The sequence below is a fragment of the Salvelinus sp. IW2-2015 genome, linkage group LG4q.1:29, assembly GCF_002910315.2.
Source record: "Salvelinus sp. IW2-2015 linkage group LG4q.1:29, ASM291031v2, whole genome shotgun sequence".
Lineage (NCBI taxonomy): Eukaryota > Metazoa > Chordata > Actinopteri > Salmoniformes > Salmonidae > Salvelinus > Salvelinus sp. IW2-2015.
Genome location: NC_036842.1, coordinates 51,804,416 through 51,823,633, shown reverse-complemented (window position 1 = coordinate 51,823,633; position 19,218 = coordinate 51,804,416). Strand labels below are relative to the sequence as shown.

The 19,218-nt window shown below is 44.9% G+C and overlaps 1 pseudogene; it reads right to left on the bottom strand.

The window, feature by feature from the left end:
• Positions 1 to 19,218, bottom strand: part of LOC111962124 (transcription factor SOX-6-like) — a 98,020-nt pseudogene that overhangs the window by 11,695 nt on the left and 67,107 nt on the right.

The following is a 19,218-nucleotide window of genomic DNA, read 5'->3' as shown; positions in this document are numbered from 1 at the left end:
CCTCAAACCTAACCTCTTTTCCTGTCTGTTAAATATCCGTCTGACCCTCTCTCTTCTCTTCTCCTCTGTTCTCCTACTATTATGCACCAAGCCATACAACGGCAATGTATTTTTATACACATTAATATAAACACGGATGGCAAGCATACACACAGTCATAAACATGAACCAGAACATACTGTACTGCACAGAATGCACGTACATAAAAGTATGGAGAACTTTCAGAAGATGGACAGAAAGGCAGAAAAATATATTTTTTACATTTTTGAAACAAAGAAAGAACATTTTATTGAGACATTTTGAAAGAAAGAAAGAAAATATTATTGAAACATTTTGAAAGAAAGGCAGAAAAAAAGAAAGACGAAACTCACCATCAACATCCTCATGTCTGGTGAGGTCAATGACCCTGTGGCCCATCTTTCCATCCTCTCCCAGGTTGCCCAGGTGCTGACTCAAACTCTCAAAGTGCATCCGCTCCTAAAACACAGAGAGGTCAAAGGTCAATAAGGGTTGATTCGCACTACGCAGCCGAGCCAAGCGATCCGAGCTGTACGAAGCTGACCTGGTTTACGCATGCATCATAGTTGTTGGAACCATGCTGGAAAGAACAATGTGAAAATAAATATCCAAGCCAGCACAGTGCAGTTTGGGTCTGCCTAATAGCGTGAAAATGCTATTAAGAGTCCAATTAAAAGGACTGCAAAGCTCTGGTATAAGGGCTCAGAGAAAATAACACAATCATCACATCACAGAACACACGTTTTCAAAGAAATTCAGCAATTTAGCAAACGTACACAGCAAACAAGTTTCAGTCTTCGATGCGTAGCTGTTTGCATTGTAATCTGGCCGTCTTCGGATCAAAGGTTTTGCTCTTCTTTGTGATCTTAGAGGCGGTCTATATGAGTAGGTTTGTGCTAATGATCGTGTAACAAACTCGACTCACACTTTCTCACACACTGCTTCTGGCGAGAGATTAGAGTTTAAAGACAGCCATTCCAGCTTAGGGGAGGTAGGAAAGGAGGTTTTTGAGACCGGATCGAAAAGAAGAAGAGAAGAGAAAAGGAGAATAAATGAAGTCAAATAATACAAGAAAAATGAAGAGAGAGCGTGCGCCCGCGAGAGCGAGAAAGACAGAGAATGCCCCCCCCCCCCCCCCCCAAAATGATTTACAGCCACAGAACAAGATCATTTGCCAGATCTATCCAGCGCAGCGCTACCATGTAAGCTGTCACTGACTCGATGCTCCCCACCCATCCTGCCTACTGAGTCTCTGATTATCCTGCACTGTCCACCCTTCCGCCCTGCTCTGTCAAATGAGTCTGCCACGCTCCAAAACTGTGGTGGAAAACCACGCATCCACTCCTTCTTCCACCTCTTCTCCTCCTCCTCCTCCTCTTCCTCTTCCCTGTTTTCTGGTGACAGACGCATTTTGTTTGACGGAGGGAATGGTTGCTAGGTGAAGTCATGCCGCGGTAGCAGCTGGAAGCACACACACACACACACACACACACACACACACACACACACACACACACACACACACACACACACACACACACACACACACACACACAGTGGGGTCTGAAATTATTGGCACCCTTGATAAAGATGAGGAAAAATGACTGTATAGAATAAATAATTCAAATACTGAGCTATCTTGTATGATCAAAAACATTATATTATTTTGAACTAATATAATTGCTCATAGAAAGAGATTTTGACACCCCTGTTTTCATAATGGCACTGAGCATTTTTCTAAAATGTTTTATAGACCATTCCTCCATACAGAATATTTTCAGATCCTTGACATCCTTCGTCTGGGCGTATGGACTGCCCTTTTCAATTCAAACCACAGGTTTTCAATGGGATTCAAATTCCGGCAATTTTGTGGTCAATTAATGATTTTAATGTGTACTTCGGGTTACTGATCCACTTGCGGCCAAGTTTCAGGCCGAGGCAACCAGGTTTTTTGGCTAAAATGTCCTGGTACTTGGTCAAGTTCATGATGCCGTTGGCTTTAACAAGGGCCCCAGGGCCAAAACAGCCCAATAACATCAAAGATCCACCCCCATATTTTACAGTAGGAATGGGGTACTTAGCTATCTGTTTATGCACTGTCATTTAAATGCCAAACCCACCACTGGTGTGCATGGTCAAAAAGCTCTATGTCATCCTGGAGTTTGTTAAACAGCATTGGCACTTGGATTGAAACTAGTGCTATGGTCAGATTACATGGAAATTCACACCAACAGGGCTGTAGTGGAGCGGGTTGAGAGCTTCCAAGTTCCTTGCTGTCCACATCACTAAGGACCTATCATGGTCCAAACACACCAACACAGTCGTGAAGAGGGCCCGACAAAGCCTATTCCCCCTCAGGAGGCTGAAAAGATTTGGCATGGGACCTCAGATCCTTAAAGAGTTCCACAGCTGCACCAATGAGAGCATCCTGACTGGTTGCATCACTGCTTAGTATGGCAACTGCTCGGCATCCGACAGCAAGGCGCTTACAGAGGGTAGCGCGTACGGCCCAGTACATCACTGGAGCCGAGCGTCCTGCCATCCAGGGCCTCAATGCCAGGCGGTGTCAAAGGAAGGTCCGAAAAATTGTCAAAGACTCCAGCCACCAAGGTCATAGACTGTTCTCTCTGCTACCGCACGGCAAGCCGTACCGGAGCGCCAAGTCTAGATCCCCTTATTTTATTATTATTTATTTTGCTTTTTTTGCCCCGACTATCTTTCACAGGCTTGATGTACACTCACTGGACTCTAACCACACACTCACACATACTACACTCACCGCAACACACACGGAAATATCCACATGTACATAGTAACTCAATTACCTCGACTAACCCGTACCCCTGCACATTGACTCAATACCCTTGTATATAGCCTAGTCATTGTTATTTTATTGTGATACTATTTTTCCTTAGTTTAGCAAATTCTTCTTACTTACTTAAGAAAAACAACTCTGCATTGTTGGTTAAGGGCTCGTAAGTAAGCATTTCACGGTAAGGTCTACCTACCCTGTATTCAGCGCATGTGACAAATAAAATTTGATTTGAAATAGAGTTCCTTGACCACGCACACCAGTGGTGGGTTTAGTGTCGAAATCAGGACGCATAAGAAGAAAATAACCCCATACCTACTGTAAAATATGTCGGTGGATCTTTGATGTTATGTGGCTGTTTTTGAGTCTACAGGCCCCCGGGGACCTTAACGGCATCATGAACTTTACCCACTACCGGGGTATTTTTACCAAAAAACCTTCAACAGGGGATTTACAGTCAGAGGGGAGAGCATCACCTAAAGACCTATAGGAGACGAATACAGACCATAAAGAGACAATGACTTGTATTTTTTTTTTAAAGAGCTAGTCTCTGCATGCAGAGAAACTGGAGGGGCCAATTTCAATTTCAAGACTCACAGAACACTTGGAAACAGTCTACAGGACTAACTCAAGATCAAATCAGGACTCACCCAAAAGTCCCCAAAAAGTCATTTGGGACTTAATCTGCAACCGTACTTTTAGTATGGCAGCAAGCCTACAGTCAGAAGTCCAATGTGGTCGCTCGTAAATGACAACAATGAGGAATAATCGACATTAGCTACATTGTTCAAAGCCATAAAATAACGTTTTAAAAAGATTCTAGTGTTACTTTACGGGACTGAGGCTTGTCCAACATTCACCTCGATCTATCCCGACTTAAAGACACACAGAGCTCCTCTATTGGCTAGGCTCTCCTGGGCACATGTTTCAACGGGTTGCTATGGCAGCCCTATAAACACCGCGCCGGCCGAGCAGTTTTATCAGCGTCGTGTTGAGCTCATTACCGCGGCGACACATACAGGCAAACCCTGCTCTAACCGACCCACAAATGTTAACTGCCTCCTCCAGGAGCAGTTAAATCCCTCACTCCTCCTTCTCTCCCTCTTTACTGCCCTCCTCCCTCACTCTGCCTATCATCTCGCAATACAGACGCCTTGCCCTGTAGTACACTGAAACTGAAGGAGCAGTGAAGCACCCCTCCCTCTCTCCTACTCCTCCTCTCCCTTCTCCCTCTGTCCTTCACTCTGCCTGTCATCTCTCAATACAGACGCCTTGCCCTGTTGCCCACTGAAACTGAAGGAGCTCACGCCCACCCTATTTAAAAAATAGTACACATAGTGCTGTATAAATGCAGTGCCCTCCATAATTATTTGGAACGTGACAATTTTGTTGTTGTTTTAGCTCTGTACTCCAGCACTTTGGATTTGAAATGATACAGTGACTATGAGGTTAAAGTGCAAACTGGCAGCTTTCAATTGAGGGTACTTTCATTCATATCGGGTGAACCGTTTCGAAATTACAGCACTTTTTGTACATAAGCCCCCCCCACCATTTTAGGGGACCAAAAGTATTGGGACAAATTCACTTATATGCATATTAAAGTAGTCAAAAGTATAGTATTTGGTCCCATATTCCTAGCACGCAATGACTACATCAAGCTTGTGACTCTACAAACTCGTTGGATGCATTTCCTGTTTGTTTTGGTTATTTTTCAGATGATTTTGTGTCTACTAGAAATGCACTTTAACCTCATAGTCATTTTATCATTTCAAATCCAAAGTGCTGGAGTACAGAGGCAAAAAAACAACTAAAAACGTGTCACTGTCCAATTAATTACGGAGGGCACTGCATTTATAGGCCTTGAATTTGAACATCAACGCTAACGCAAACGTACGTACACATGACTTAGCTCAAAAAAACGATTAGACGCATCCTACCAATGACAACGCGCGCCATAACACCCTGTGAATAGCATGACAGGCAAAAGAGACGGCTGTGTGGTGACTGGCCTGACTTGACTCAAGGCATCCACATTCTAGTGTTCTCCTCAACCTTCCCTCCTTTCCCTGCAGTGTGGCACACAAAAGAGCTGGTGTGACGTAGTTGAGTAGTCCCGACAGCTGATGTCAACTACCGGCAGAGTTAAGTGGGTTTAGTGACAGGGGCATTCAAATAAAGCACTAGTCTTCTCCTGAGTAGGACGCATTAACGCTCTACGCAAGGGCAGTTCGCTTGCTCAAAACTGGCCTAAACTTACGCCGCACACACACACACACACACACACCACACGACAGCACACACCCCCCCAATTCCCTCTCGTCTCTTCACCCACACAGTCTCTATCTCTCATCATACACACCAGTCTCTGCTCCGTCACACACACACAGCACACACAGTGCCCACTCCCAGTAATATCCACACACAGTTTCCTTCTCTCACACCCACGGTGTACCTCCACCACCCAGTCACACACACACAGTCCCTCTCTCTCTCCACACACACACCACACCACCACACCACACACACACAGTGTCACAGCACACACACACACCACACACAACTCACACACACACAGACACACCACACACACACCACACACACACCATGTCCACATTCCACCACACACACACACACACACACACACACACACCACACACACCACGCACACACACACAACACACACCCACCATCAACACGCTGTCACACACAACCAGTAATCACACACAATCAAGTATCACACACAACACCGTATCACACACCACAGTGCTCCTCTCTCACCACATCGCAACCCACCCACCCACTTACACTCAGTGCTATTTCAGTGTGCTTGCTTGGCAGCCACGGGCCCTGTTGGAAGCAGCATAAGCGTAACGCGATACTCCACAAGGCCACTTGCTGGACGGCGCTATAGCGTCTGTGAACAAGGGGAGCTATAATGACATTACAGTGCCAGGACACAGAACTGGAGACAAAGACAACCAGCAACAGAACGAGTCCTGGATCACTTTTAGTAGTAGAATGTATAGCGAAGTTGGAACTGTGGTAAGAATTGAAGGATGACTAAGGAGACGGCCAGCACATGCATGCATACAGACACAGACACAGACACCATCAGCATTAGCTTCATATAAAGTTACGCCACACACTCTCTCCAACCCAAGGTGTGGCATAAGAACCCATTCATCTGTGTGGATACCTCACTCATTCCCTTATAGCTGAGGTCAGAGGTGGATCACGTGTTTCAGTAGTTTCAGACTGTCTAATCTAATGCCCATCTAAAGAATGTCTATAAAATGTCCCCAAAATAGCAACAAATATTGCTAGAAAATGCTTTTCAAGAAAGCATGACGCTCAGACGGAAATACATGAGTGTAGCATCTCCATTTAATTGTACAGTGGTACAATTTTGCAGAATGGAGGAGGTGAGTCATGAATTGACTAAGACAGATATAATCCTATGAGTGGCAAAAAAAATGCTCCCTTTTACAGAAAAAGGATACTTTTAAAGCTAAGAAAAGCACACTCGAGGAACTGTTGTTAGGTAACGAATAACACTGAACTACAAACACTGGCCTGCCGTGTTTAAGAACCGGAAACAATTACTTTGAGGGATTCCAAATGAGCGTTTTATTAGAAGGTATGAAGCCATAAAGTAAATTGCTGCATCTCTAAGGTATGTTCTTATAAAATCGGAAAATATAGTGTTGGTACATGTGAGAGCGGAACAGAGAAATGCACAAGAAACTCACCTAAAAACCTGTTGTTCACAATAAACCAAGCTTCATTTGATCATTTAAAGGCCCAGTACAGTCAAAAATGTGATTGTCCTGTGTTTTTGACCGGTACTGTATATTTCCACACTATGAGGTTGGGATAATACTGTAAAATGTAAAAAAAATTATGATAATGCCATTTTAGTGTAAGAGCTGTTTGTTGGGATGGAGTTTTGGCCTGCCCGGTGACCAATAATTTACCATAATTAATAGACCAATAAGAAAGAGAGTTCCAAACCTCTCTGCCAATAAGAGCTAGATTCTGTTTTCCCCTCCCCACTCAGACCAGTCATCGCTAAATTCTTGCTTGAGAATTGCTCTTTGCTAAGAAGCCATTTTATTTTATTACCATTTTAATTGAAAACAATCACAGAAAGGTACTTAATTGTCACCCAGAAATGATTTGATATTGAGATAAAAATGGCTGCATTGGACCTTTTAAGATAATTGATACATTTAGACGTTTCGATTAGGATCATGTAAACCAGGGGTGTCAAAGTCAAATGGACGGAGGGCCAAATAAAAAATGTAGCTACAAGCCGAGGGCCGGACTGTTCGAATGTTCATTGAAAAAWTTTTAAATGACGCATATAGTCTAGTGAACCTAATTGAACCTACTGAAAACCTAACAAATATATTCCAATATGATCAGATAAATAAAGCAATATTTTCTTATGGCTCTGTCAGTAATCTTTAATTTTCAACAGACACAAAAGACAAATTTCCTTTATATAAAAATCCCCATAACATGAACATTAAATGAAAGAAACCGGTATTCAAGGCACCATCAGTAGCCTATATTTTCTATTTTAGCAAAAGTGGGCTAAATTTACTTCAAAGAAAAAAACAATAATAGCAATTTACAGCAGCCTGGCCTTGTGATTGGCTTTTTTGAACAGAGCCTGTCGAGATTTGAGGCATCGTTTTTAATTCCTCTGCCTTTTGTAGCCTTTGTTCCATGTCCTAATTCTTGTTTTGCCGCGTGTTTCGTTTCATAATGTCGTCTCAGATTATACTCTTTCAGTACCGCCACACTTTCTCCACACAGAAGACACACAGGTTTTCCAGCTACTCCGTGAACATATACTCCGACTCCCACCTTGTTTGAAACCCCGGTTCTCGAGTGTCCACCTTCCGTTTTGCCATTTTTGATGGGTATCTGAAAGTTAATTTTACTGTGATGCTGACGACTGCTGTGCCAATAAATATTGAATGAAGCAGCCTACTGCTCGGTGCGTCACCGTTGCATTGTGGGAAATGTAGTATTGGTGCGTGTAAAAGATCTGCGGGCTGCGGCTTGCTGCGGTCTGCGGGCCGTTCTATATAAATCAAGATCATTCCCAGGGGCCGTAAAAAACCTTCTCGCGGCCGGATGTGGCCCGCGGGCCTTGGACTCTGACATATATGATGTAAACCCATCTACAAAAAAAACTTCAAAAACGGAGAAATAGCAGAATATTTCTCACCACTTTGAATGTTTTTAACCATTAATGCGAAACAAACAACTCCCAATAAAGCAGATATCCTAGTTGAATATGTACATTAAGCTTGCCTAGTTGGGCTGTGGAGAAGGGGTTCAAAGTATCCATCGCTGAAATATTCATGATTCATCTTTGCTTTCCTCCTTCCTCTCTGCCAACATGGAGATCAATCAATCCTTCGGAAGACGGCAGGATCATTCCTCTCTTCAAAATGTATTTTCCCTTGCTCCTGTCCCATGATTGACAGATATGATTGATATTTTTGAAGATATTTTAACATGGGGTTCCCCGTGGGTGTAGGATTGGGGGCGGGGGCCAAGAGGTGCTGCTGGACTCAACGCCCCCCCCCCCCACCCCTGCTTCACACACATACACACACTCCGACATGCACAGGCACACCAACACACACACACACACACACACACACACACACACGCACACACAGACACACACACACACGCGGCCCAGCTGCTGGCTGTTCAAAGCAGTCGGCTTCTGGGTGGCCATGTGGACATGAAAGAAGAGAGGATCTCAAGAGCACTGGCCAGGGTTCCAGAGCAAAAAAAGCAGACAAAACAAGTTCCCCTTCACAGTACATGCATGAATTGAGAGGAGAAAGTGACAGAATGACAGAATTCGGCTTGCCCTGTGTCAACCAGAGAATGACGTTACAGTGGCGCACGTGAGAAGACACGTGTACATTGTTCAGGCTTCTGTCTGCATTGTGATGCTAATAGTGCTAATTAGATGGTAGCTAGTGTGTGTGTGTGTGTGCTTGTGTGTGTGCGTGCGTCTTTATCGGTGTCGTGACTCTGACCTTGCTGCCATTGCTGAAACTCATGCCGCTCAGGGCCGTGAGCTTGGCCTCCAGGCTTTGCTGCTGGTGATGAAGCTGTTCTCTCTGGATCTGCTCCCTCATCTTCCTCGCCTCCTGGATGGCGTTCATCACCGCATCCTGGTCCCCAAACAGTGGCGTGGAGTTCAGGCTAGACAGGATGTCTGTGGGCGGGAAGCATTGAGCCCCGTCAGTGGTCTGATTGCTGTACGTGAACTCACAGGAAAAACTTCTGATTCCAAATGGACACCTACCGTAGCTCCTACTCTTGAGACATGCGTAGAGAGCAATATTGTGAATACTGTGCCTCGACTATCAGAAGGTGAGGTGGAGCTGTTACCATATCGCTTTTACATATCCGGCTCTTTCAGATGTACACATGTGCCTAGGTGGTTGAGGCTAGGGATTTTTTGGGGTTAAACAATAACGTGGGGTGCAAACTTTCCGTCGCCTTCCTTTTCTAACGGGTGGCCATTCAAAAAAGGCGAGAAATAGCACATAGGAAGGAAACACGAGTGAAGCAGCTCTAGAAGAGCTAGCAAAATAGTTTCACCGTAATGAGAGGCTTTAGATTGGGCTAAATCACAGATAGCAGAGGTAGAGCATAACAGTTTATGTTACAGGGCAGACAATGATGTGAGGAAGTCTCTTGAAACCAAATAACATGTGCTGGGTTTCACTGCTTCCGCTAACTGGGTCTTTCAGGGGGGCTAAATACAGGGCTTTGGACTCTCGTAAAGAAAAAACAGGTCTCCTTTGGGGTTGAAATCTCGTGGCTTGAACTGGCGGAGGATGCTAGGACTGCTTGTGTGCAGTGTGAAGGGGTTTGTGTGCATTTACATGTGTACCCAATGTGAGTGATTGCGCATGCATGTGTGTGTTCACTGCACCCACCCAGTGAGCCCCTGCCCATGTTGGAGAGGGGGCTGGGGATGCGCCTCTTCCCCATGCTGATGGGCCTGCTCTTGTTGCCAGGGTACAGGCTGTGTGACGGCGAGGATGGGGAGTGGTGGGGCTCGCCAGTCTTGGGTCGGGCTGAGAGATTCAGGGGCTGTGTCGATCCTTCCTCCTGGGGAAGACAGAAGAAAGTGGGCACAGGGGTAAGCGAAGGCTGAAAACACACCATGGACCTGTTACATGGGAAAGCACAATTACCTTGACGGTGTTATGAAGGTACTTTGACAAACTGCTTTAAGTGAAGACCTGGTGAAAAACTTGGTTGTTGGTTGGAGAGTGTGTATAATGTGTTTTAGAGTGCTTTAAGCCTTTTGTGGTGTTCCCCAGGGCACTGTGTTGGGACAGCACATTATTCAGAGGATGGGAAAAATAAGGCCACACAGCTATGCTTTCAACCTCAGATTGCTACTTGATCAGGTCTTTACTCAATTATCCCCCCTCTCAGGTTGTGGCCATTTATAAATACATTTGATCAATTCGATCAAAAATACAGGGCCGTACTGTTCACCACTCCAGCGCTCAAATTGAAAAGTCCCTTAACTATCTCATCATCCAGTTCTGTTGAAAAAAGCCAATGGGAATTTTGTTGTGGTGTCTTATCCTCTCTTTCCTAATCAAAGGTTCATGACCACATCGCCTCACATTGAGTTTGTGAGAAATCCCTGGAAGGGAACAACAACTGTAAAAGAAGAAGCCTCTTGTGTGGTGAAGGGTACGCTAACAAACATGGATTTAATTTGAAACCGGTCTTGAGGAGAGAAGAAGGAACGTGATTTGGGAGGCTGGGGGGACGGGTGGGATGCCAGTGGGGGCGTTAGCGAGAGTGGAAAGGGGTTAGGGAAGGGTGGCCGTTCCAAGGCCAGAGTACTACTGTACAGCTGCGGTGAGTTCTGACTCCGGTCTATTGTAATGCTGGTTGCAGCGACCCCACATAGACACATGGCTCCCATTATTGCCTCGTCGAGTCAAGATTACGAGTATGGTCTCGCGCTCGCTCCAGTGAAGAGGTCTGAGCCCATGCCAAGCAGCAGCCAGTGCCAATGACTCCATGAGCGTGTGTCTGTGTGTCTCCGTATGAGCGCATGCATGGTCATTCCCTTTCACTTGAATCATTGATTCAGTATATATTCAGTGAGTTATATACTGTAAAGCAAGGTCCAAAACAAAAACACACAAAGTCAAGAATAAAGAGACAGCTCACCTTAATGTGAGTGACAGGACTCGATGCTCTCTTCTTACTCTTCAAGGCAGAGGGCGAGAGGGGGCCTGAGGAGTTTTGAGGCTGCGGCAGGGAGGCCATTTTGGCTCCGGGCGAGATCTGCATGCTGGCCAGCTGGGCGGCGTACAGCTGCTACAAAGGGAGGAAATAGGGAAACCGACAAGTTATTAACATCAGCAGCCAGCCGCTAGTCGGACACTTACTTCCCGCCTCCTCTCTTCTTATGACTCAGTGTATCGTTTTCTTATCCCTGCTTGGCAAAGCTCCTGTCTACAATGTGATGTGTGTGTCAGAGCCAACCACACACACACATCACACACACACACACACACACACACACACACACACACACACACACACACACACACACACACACACACACACACACACACACACACACACACACACACACACACACACACACACACACACACAAACACAATTCTGAGAGAAAACACAGAGCACTTGTCTTTAGTTGATCGGGTTGAAGCTAGAATGAAAAAGATAACTGTGAACATTGTTGGAGGAATATGTTTGTTTACCAAGGTTGGGTTCCAGAGAAAGCACATTGAACTCAAATCTATCTACGACGCAGATGCTTGCAACAGAGGGGCTTGCGTATTGATTCATATCAACACTTGGATCCAGTTTGAGGTTTTGAGTGTTCCTCAAAACTTCAAGTCAGAGAAATGCTTAAAAGTTAAATGTCAGAGTACATATGTATATATATTTCTTACTCTTCACAGAATAACTCTTGAGAATCAACCTCAATTAGGTCGAAGACACTTGGTAAATATTTTTTTTTAAACTATCTAGCAAAGAGAAACACAGAGTCTCTGTCTGAGGTCCAGCAGTCTGAATCAAAGCCCTGACCACTGCCTGAAACCGCTGTCAACCTCCGTCTGAGGACTTGACAACATATCAAAGCCCCAATCCTGCAGGAAAACCACCCAGACATGGCTTGTGTTCAGTAAAACTTGGCCTGCCTCACTCTCCTCCCTACCTCCTCCTCTCCTCTAAGCTCTCCCTTTCACCACTCTTCTTTCATTTTATGTTCTCTCTCCTTCTCTCTTGTATCTTCTCTTCTCCAATCTCCCCTTTCTCCACTCATCTCTCCTCTCCCCCCTCCCTCACTCCTCTCCCCGCCCCACTCTCCGCTCCCCCCACCCCTCTCCTTCCTCTCTCCCCAGTCTCTCATGGCCCCAGTGTTGTGAGATCTAATTTCACTTCAGTATAAACTGCTAGGCCTCCTGGGAGCTCTGAGGTCCGGGAGGAGGGCGGCAGACACACGAGACCCACCGCAGCGGAGCGGAGGACCGCCGCGCCGTCTTATTCTGGGGTTCAGGCAGTGAGTTGGACGGCCCACTCCCAAGCCGATATTAAACACAAACAGAAGGTGCCCTCGCCGCAATGAAACAAAGCCCTGATGTCACGCCGCTTATTTTCCTTGGAGCGTACGAGGAGCGCCCGGGCCTCTGGCGATATGAGATCTGCGCAAGAATGTGCTTTGAATGACTGGTGGGGCCTCACACGTCAATCATTAGTGGCCGCAAGCGTTACTCGCCGCGGTGCATGGCTGCTGTTCATACGACTGGGGAGGAGAGGAGAGCTGGGGTTGAGGTATCGACGCGGAATGTCTCGGAGGCCCATGCACATGCACAAACACACACACTGTCTCGCTCTCAACTAAGCAAGAATTATGTATGGGAATGAGTAAGACAGTTAGACACCGGAAGTCTGAGTTATGGGCCTCTATACCCAAGTACACTCACACCCACACAAACTTAAACAGGAATGCCCCGCCCCTTTAAATATGGCTGCCAAAACAACATCAGACAAGAGCTTCACACATACAGTGCATTCAGAAAGTATTCAGACCCCTTCCTCTACATTTTGTTACGTTACAGCCTTATTCGAAAATGAATTGAAATAAATTGCACATTTATTACAAATAAAAACAGAAATAGCTTATTTACATAACTATTCAGACCCTTTGCTATGAGACTCGAAGCTGAGCTCAGGTGCATCCTGTTTCCATTGATCATCCTTGAGATGTTTCTATAACTTGATTGAAGTCCACCTCTCTATATAAGGTCACACAGTTGACAGTGCATGTGAGAGCAAAAACCAAGCCATGAGGTCGAAGAAATAGTCCGTAGAGCTCCGAGACAGGATTGTGTTGAGGCACAGATCTGGGGAAGGCTACCAAAACATTTCTGAAGCATTGAAGGTCTCCAAGAACACAGTGGCCTCCATCATTCTTAAATGGAAGAAGTTTGGAACCACCAAGACTCTTCCTAGAGCTGGCCACCCAGCCAAACTGAGCAATCGGGGGAGAAGGGCCTTGGTCAGGGAGGTGACCAAGAACCCGATGGTCACTCTGACAGTGCTCCAGAGTTCCTCTGTGGAGATGGGGAGAACCTTCCAGAAGGACAACCATCTCTGCAGCACTCCACCAATCAGGCCTTTTTGGTAAAGTGGCCAGACGGAAGCCACTCCTCAGTAAAAGCCACATGACAGCCCGCTTGTAGTTTGCCAAAAGGCACCTAAAGACTCTCAGACCATGAAAAACATGATTCTCTGGTCTGATGAAACCAATTGAAGTCTTTGGCCTGAATGTCAAGCGTCACATCTGGAGGAAACCTGGCACCATGCCTACAGTGAAGCATGGCGGTGGCAGCATCATGCTGTGGGGATGTTTTTCAGCGGCAGGTACTGGGAGACTAGTCATGATTGGGGGAAAGATGAATGGAGCAAAGTACAGAGAGATCCTTGATGAAAACCTGCTCCAGAGCGCTCAAGACCTTAGACTGGGCAAATGTTCACCTTCAAACAGGACAACGACCTTAAGCACACAGCCAAGACAACGCAGGAGTGGCTTTGGGACAAGTCTCTGAATGTACTTGAGTGGCCCAGCCAGAGCCCTGATTTGAACCTGATCGAACATCTCTGGAGAGACCTGAAAATAGCTGTGCAGTGACACTCCCCACCCAACCTGACAGAGCTTGAGAGGCTCTGTAAAGAAGAATGGGATAAACTCCCCAAATACAGGTGTGCCAAGCTAGTAGCATCATACCCAAGAAGACTCGAGGCTTTAATCGCTGCAAAAGGTGCTTCAACAATGTACTGAGTAAAGGGTCTGAATAGTTAATTTTTTTAAATTATACTTTTCTTCTTCTAAAAACCTGTTTTTTCTTTGTCATTATGGCGTATTGTGTGTAGATTGATGAGAAAAACAAGGCTGTAACACAACAACATTTGGAAAAAGTCAAGGGGTCTGAATACTTTACGAATGCACTGTAGATCTGACAAACACGGCCATAGTCGACTGTAACTAGTGAGTCAAACAGTGTAGATTGCCACAGTCATTCGTAGCCACATTGAGTCTTGTAAATGTACAATTTGACTATTGTTTACCTGACATCGACCCTATCCTTGCCAATTGGCATAATGCCGTTTAAAGAACTGTCTAAAACGAAAGCGTAAAAAACAGCCTTTTTTCTACCTTTTCCCGGAAAGAAAAACACTGTGGGATCGATGGCCGGCTAAAAGCCAATGTGCAACGTAAACAAAGCCAAACGGACCTCTCGCTTTTCAGTAAACCCTGAGGAAAGACAATGCAGTGATTTTCTAAATTACAAATTGACAAACAGTCTTCAAAAAGACCCCTCGCTGCCTGATTATTGGACAGAAGCTCTGGCAGTTAGTGCTAATTTGACTGAAACTAAATGATGAGTGTCATTTTCCTCCATCAATGCTGGTTTTGATAGGCAGGTTAGTGAAATAATACGCTAAGAGAAAGGCATGTTATTGTGCTTTATAGATTTGAATCTGAGGGCTGAGTAGTGCTGATCTAGGATCATTTGTACCTTTTAGATAATAACGAATAAGACTACATGGATCCTAGATCTGCCCCTAGGGGGAGTGGGAGAATCCCCTTAGCTAGCTAAGGTTCTATTGATCAGGAAAACAAATGGGGTTTTGTCTTTTTCAGCAGGTTAGCAAGGAGAAAACGGGGAAAATGGACTGCCTGTCTGCCTGACACTAACTAAGGAAAGGCTAAATGAAACACTTCCTGGTGTGTGGTGGTGTGTGTGTGTGTGTGTGTGTGTGTGTTGTGTGTGTTGTGTGGTGTTGTGTGTGTGTGTGTGTGTGTGTGTTGGTTGTGTGTGTGCTGCGTGCGTGCGTGCGTGCTGCGTGCGCACGTGCATGCGTGTGTAATTCAAACAACGGGTTAGACACAAAAAACCAGCAAACACGACGTCTCGTGACGACAACAAGAACGTTTGCAAAGCAACTACATTGCACTCGCATTACTCTTCGATTGAACTAGACCGCAGACGCGAGACACCGACCAGGACTGGAAACAATTGTATGACGACGTTCCCACGATGGCAAGGGGACATTTAGGTTTGCATCCCAAATGGCACTCTATTCCCTATATAGTGCACTACTTTCGACGTGAACCCTATGGGCCCTGGTCAAAAGTAGTGCACTATATATATAAAAAAAAGGGTGCCACTTGGGATGCATACCCCTGGCTCCTAAAACATTCTGCAGCTTGTTGTGCAGGTCATGAATGAGGAAATACGATTAGTGAATCAGCTGTATTCTAGTTTCCTTCCTATGACTTTACCATAAGTGCAACTTGTTGTTGCGGTAAAATCAATAAAGGGCGTGGAAGGCAAGAGATGTGGAGATCAGATCTTGTCTTCCATCTTTAACGAGTTTTAAATAGAATCATCACTTTATAGGAGAGTAATGGATTTGGTATTCCTCTTTTCTTTCTTTCTTTCTTTTGACCAAATCACATCAGATCTTTTTCAGGGCTGATTTGATTGGTCCAAAGAGCAATTAGTGGAAGAAATATCAGAATTGGGCTGACTTTCTTTCATTGTAGCCAGCTTTCATTCCAGCTGATGTATGCTTACATTTGTCCCTGATACATAGTAGACAATGACACGGACACACGTTCAGCCGCAGCTCTTTGACTCTCGAACACTACGATAAGAGTAAAAACACAAGATTCTTCTCAACGTTGTAGAAACTGTTTCATATTGTTATGACAAATGGAGCTGTTGAGGCCTAGTTACCTATCGTCTGTGTGTCTCTCTGTATCTCGCTGTGTGTCTTTTTCATCTCACAGTGTCTATCTTTCATTTCACGGTGTGTCAATTTGTCTCTCTGGCTGCGTTTACACAGTCAGCCCAATACAGCCCTGAAAAAGATCTGATGTGAACAGATCTGATGTAATTGCTCAAAAAACCAATTAATGGGAAAAAGATCAGAATTGGGCTGCCTGTGTAAACACAACCTTTGTGTCTCTGTGCCTCAATATGTCTCACTGTGTCTCTCTGTGTCTCAAAGTGTCTTGCTGTGTCCCATTGTATCACATGATGTCTCTTTGTCGCCATGTCTCGCTGTCATCTCACTGTATCCTCACTGTGACTCGTCTCTCAGGCGGCAGAGCTACATAGGAAGCCTGACCTGAGAGAGGAAGACTTTCTTGTTTTTCTTCTTCTTTGTAGCCATGTTCTATGATAGCTATTATCTATACGTGCCAATTGCTAACCACAGGTGTCAAGCACCAATAAAAAGATGATGAATTGCTTAGGCCAGGTGCTGTGCTGGTGGGTTGGAACTTGGAATACCAAAGTGATTTATCATATTGGTCTTTGTTTGACTCTGCCGACATGTATCGGATAAGGGAAGTGGTGAGATTAATAGCGTGAGTCTATAGGCTTGGTAAACACGGGAGTCTATAGGGGGTTGATTAGTTCACATTGTTGCTAATGCCGAGTTAGTTCGTTAGGGTTCGACTGTTTAACAAACTGATAATAACATTGGCTTATTGGGATCTACCCTCTAGAAGGACATTTTAAAATAAAAAATAAAATAAAATATGGTTACAACTTTGCACCTGGTGCAGATATTTGGTAGGCCTAAATCTGGTACTTTAAATGCTTGTTAGCATATCAGCATCTTTCCTTTGTTGGAGCAGCACATGGGGGTGTAGGGTGAAGTTGCCCTTAGATGCTGATCTTGGGTCAGTTTTGCATTTCCCCCCCACTAATGGTTAAGGATAGGATTGGGGGGTGGGGAAGCTGATCCTAGATGTGTACCTACGGGAAACGTTTCACTGGAGCAGCACATGGGCCTACCTGATGAAGCGGGCTCAGTCCTGAAGCGGCTGCAGCTGCCATTGTGGATGGAATGAACTGCATGGGGTAGTTGTCACCTGTCAGGAGGGGAGAGACAACGACAACATTCAGCACGGGATGATACATGGGAGTTTACCACACCGAGAGCAAGCCTGCACCCCTCCCCCCTCCAGACTTATTTGCTCACTCTGGTTCTTTCTCTCTTTGTTTGTTTGTTTGTTCTTTTTTTGTTTGACTCTTAAGGGGCATTCCTGTAGGTGCTTTTCCTAATGTCTAGTTCCTCCACAACAAAAATAAAATAAAAATACTGTAACAAAAAAAAGATAACCACAGACCACCCCCCTCTTCATTTTTTATTTCATCTCCTCTCTCAAAGACGTCTTATGTTCTCGCGCTAAGTTTTATAAGAGTACTCAAAAAATGCTAGAATGTATTATTTTGAGCCCCATAAATTATTCCAGGGTTCCCCAACTGGCGGTGGTGGTTTTATTTGGCCCCCAAATTTCCTGACCAAAAAACCCATACATATTTGCTGTAGAAACACCAGGAAATCAGCTCCAAGTGATTTACATTTTGGAAATCTGTTCCCAAGCATTCCCACGCATAATAGAGAGACACGTGATCGTCTACACAAGCACGGTTCAAAATGATTATGTTTTCCTCAAATATCTGTTGGCGCTTCTTGCGGTCCATTTGCAGTCTATTAATTATTTGCAATTACATTCCGGCCCCCCGACCGTCCGCGGCTGAATCTAGTCGATGACCCCTGAACTATTCATTAACATGTTGTTGAGTAACTTCTGTACAGGTGTAGTGTCTTAATTTGATCACTCTGTTGTCGCAGAGAATTTTCCTGCCCCGCAGGAAATTCAAAAGAACCTTGTGTCTTCACGGAAAATCCGTTGTTCTATTTCTTTCACTAGATCTCAGCAGCTAAACTATAGCCTACTAAAGCCTCAAACTAATTTCCTGTTAGAAACTAGCACTTTGATTGAAGATAATCATATCCTCCTGCTGATGGGATTATTTTACACCTGTGACGTAACTGGTCAAATTAAGAACCCACATCTGTATGCGTGTGCAGTATCTAGATCTGCGTCCCAAAATAGCACCCCAATTGCCTACATAGTGCCCTATAAGTCTTACAGTAAAGTAATGCATTATATAGGGAATAGGGTGCCATTCGGGACAAATCCTGGGCTTGGAATGTGTGAAAGAATGGAATGTGGAAAAGGAAGAGTAGAAAATAGAAAGCAGGTGGTGACTAGAATACTGCCTTGGGAATACCATGTACTCCAGAGAGAGGGAGTCTGTGGTGTGTGTGTGTGTGTGTGTGTGTGTGTGTGTGTGTGTGTGTGTGTGTGTGTGTGTGTGTGTGTGTGTGTGTGGTGTGTGTGTGTGTGTGTGTGTGTGTGTGTGTGTGTGTGTGTGTGTGTGTGGGTGTGTAACTTGTGTAACTGACATGCTTTCAGCGCATCATAAACAGCAGCATTCCAGTTCGCTATAGCCAATCTATTGTTCCTTAAATGACCAAGCAGGAAGTGAACATTTCTTGTTTGAAACTATGTCAAAGTGTTGTGAGTTAATGAATAACGATTCACAGACAACGCCACTGCTACCACACGCCATTTCTTTTTGTGAATCACTGTTCATTCATTCACAACATTTTGACAGCGATATATCGCCATATAAAAAAAAACAGCATTCCCGACGTGAAACACTTCATTAGGGGAGACAAGGATGACTAACACCTGTGCGTCCCAAATGGCACACTATTCCCTATTATAGTGCACTGCTTATGGGCCCTGTAAAGAACTATAAAGAGTGTGGGATGCATGCGGGCTGTTCAACGTGTAGGAAGTTTGTGTGGGGGTCAGAATCCTGGCAGGACTTTGTCTCACACAGGTTTCTGCTGATCTATGGTAACAGAAGTAGAAGCAAGATACGGAGAAAGAGTGTGAG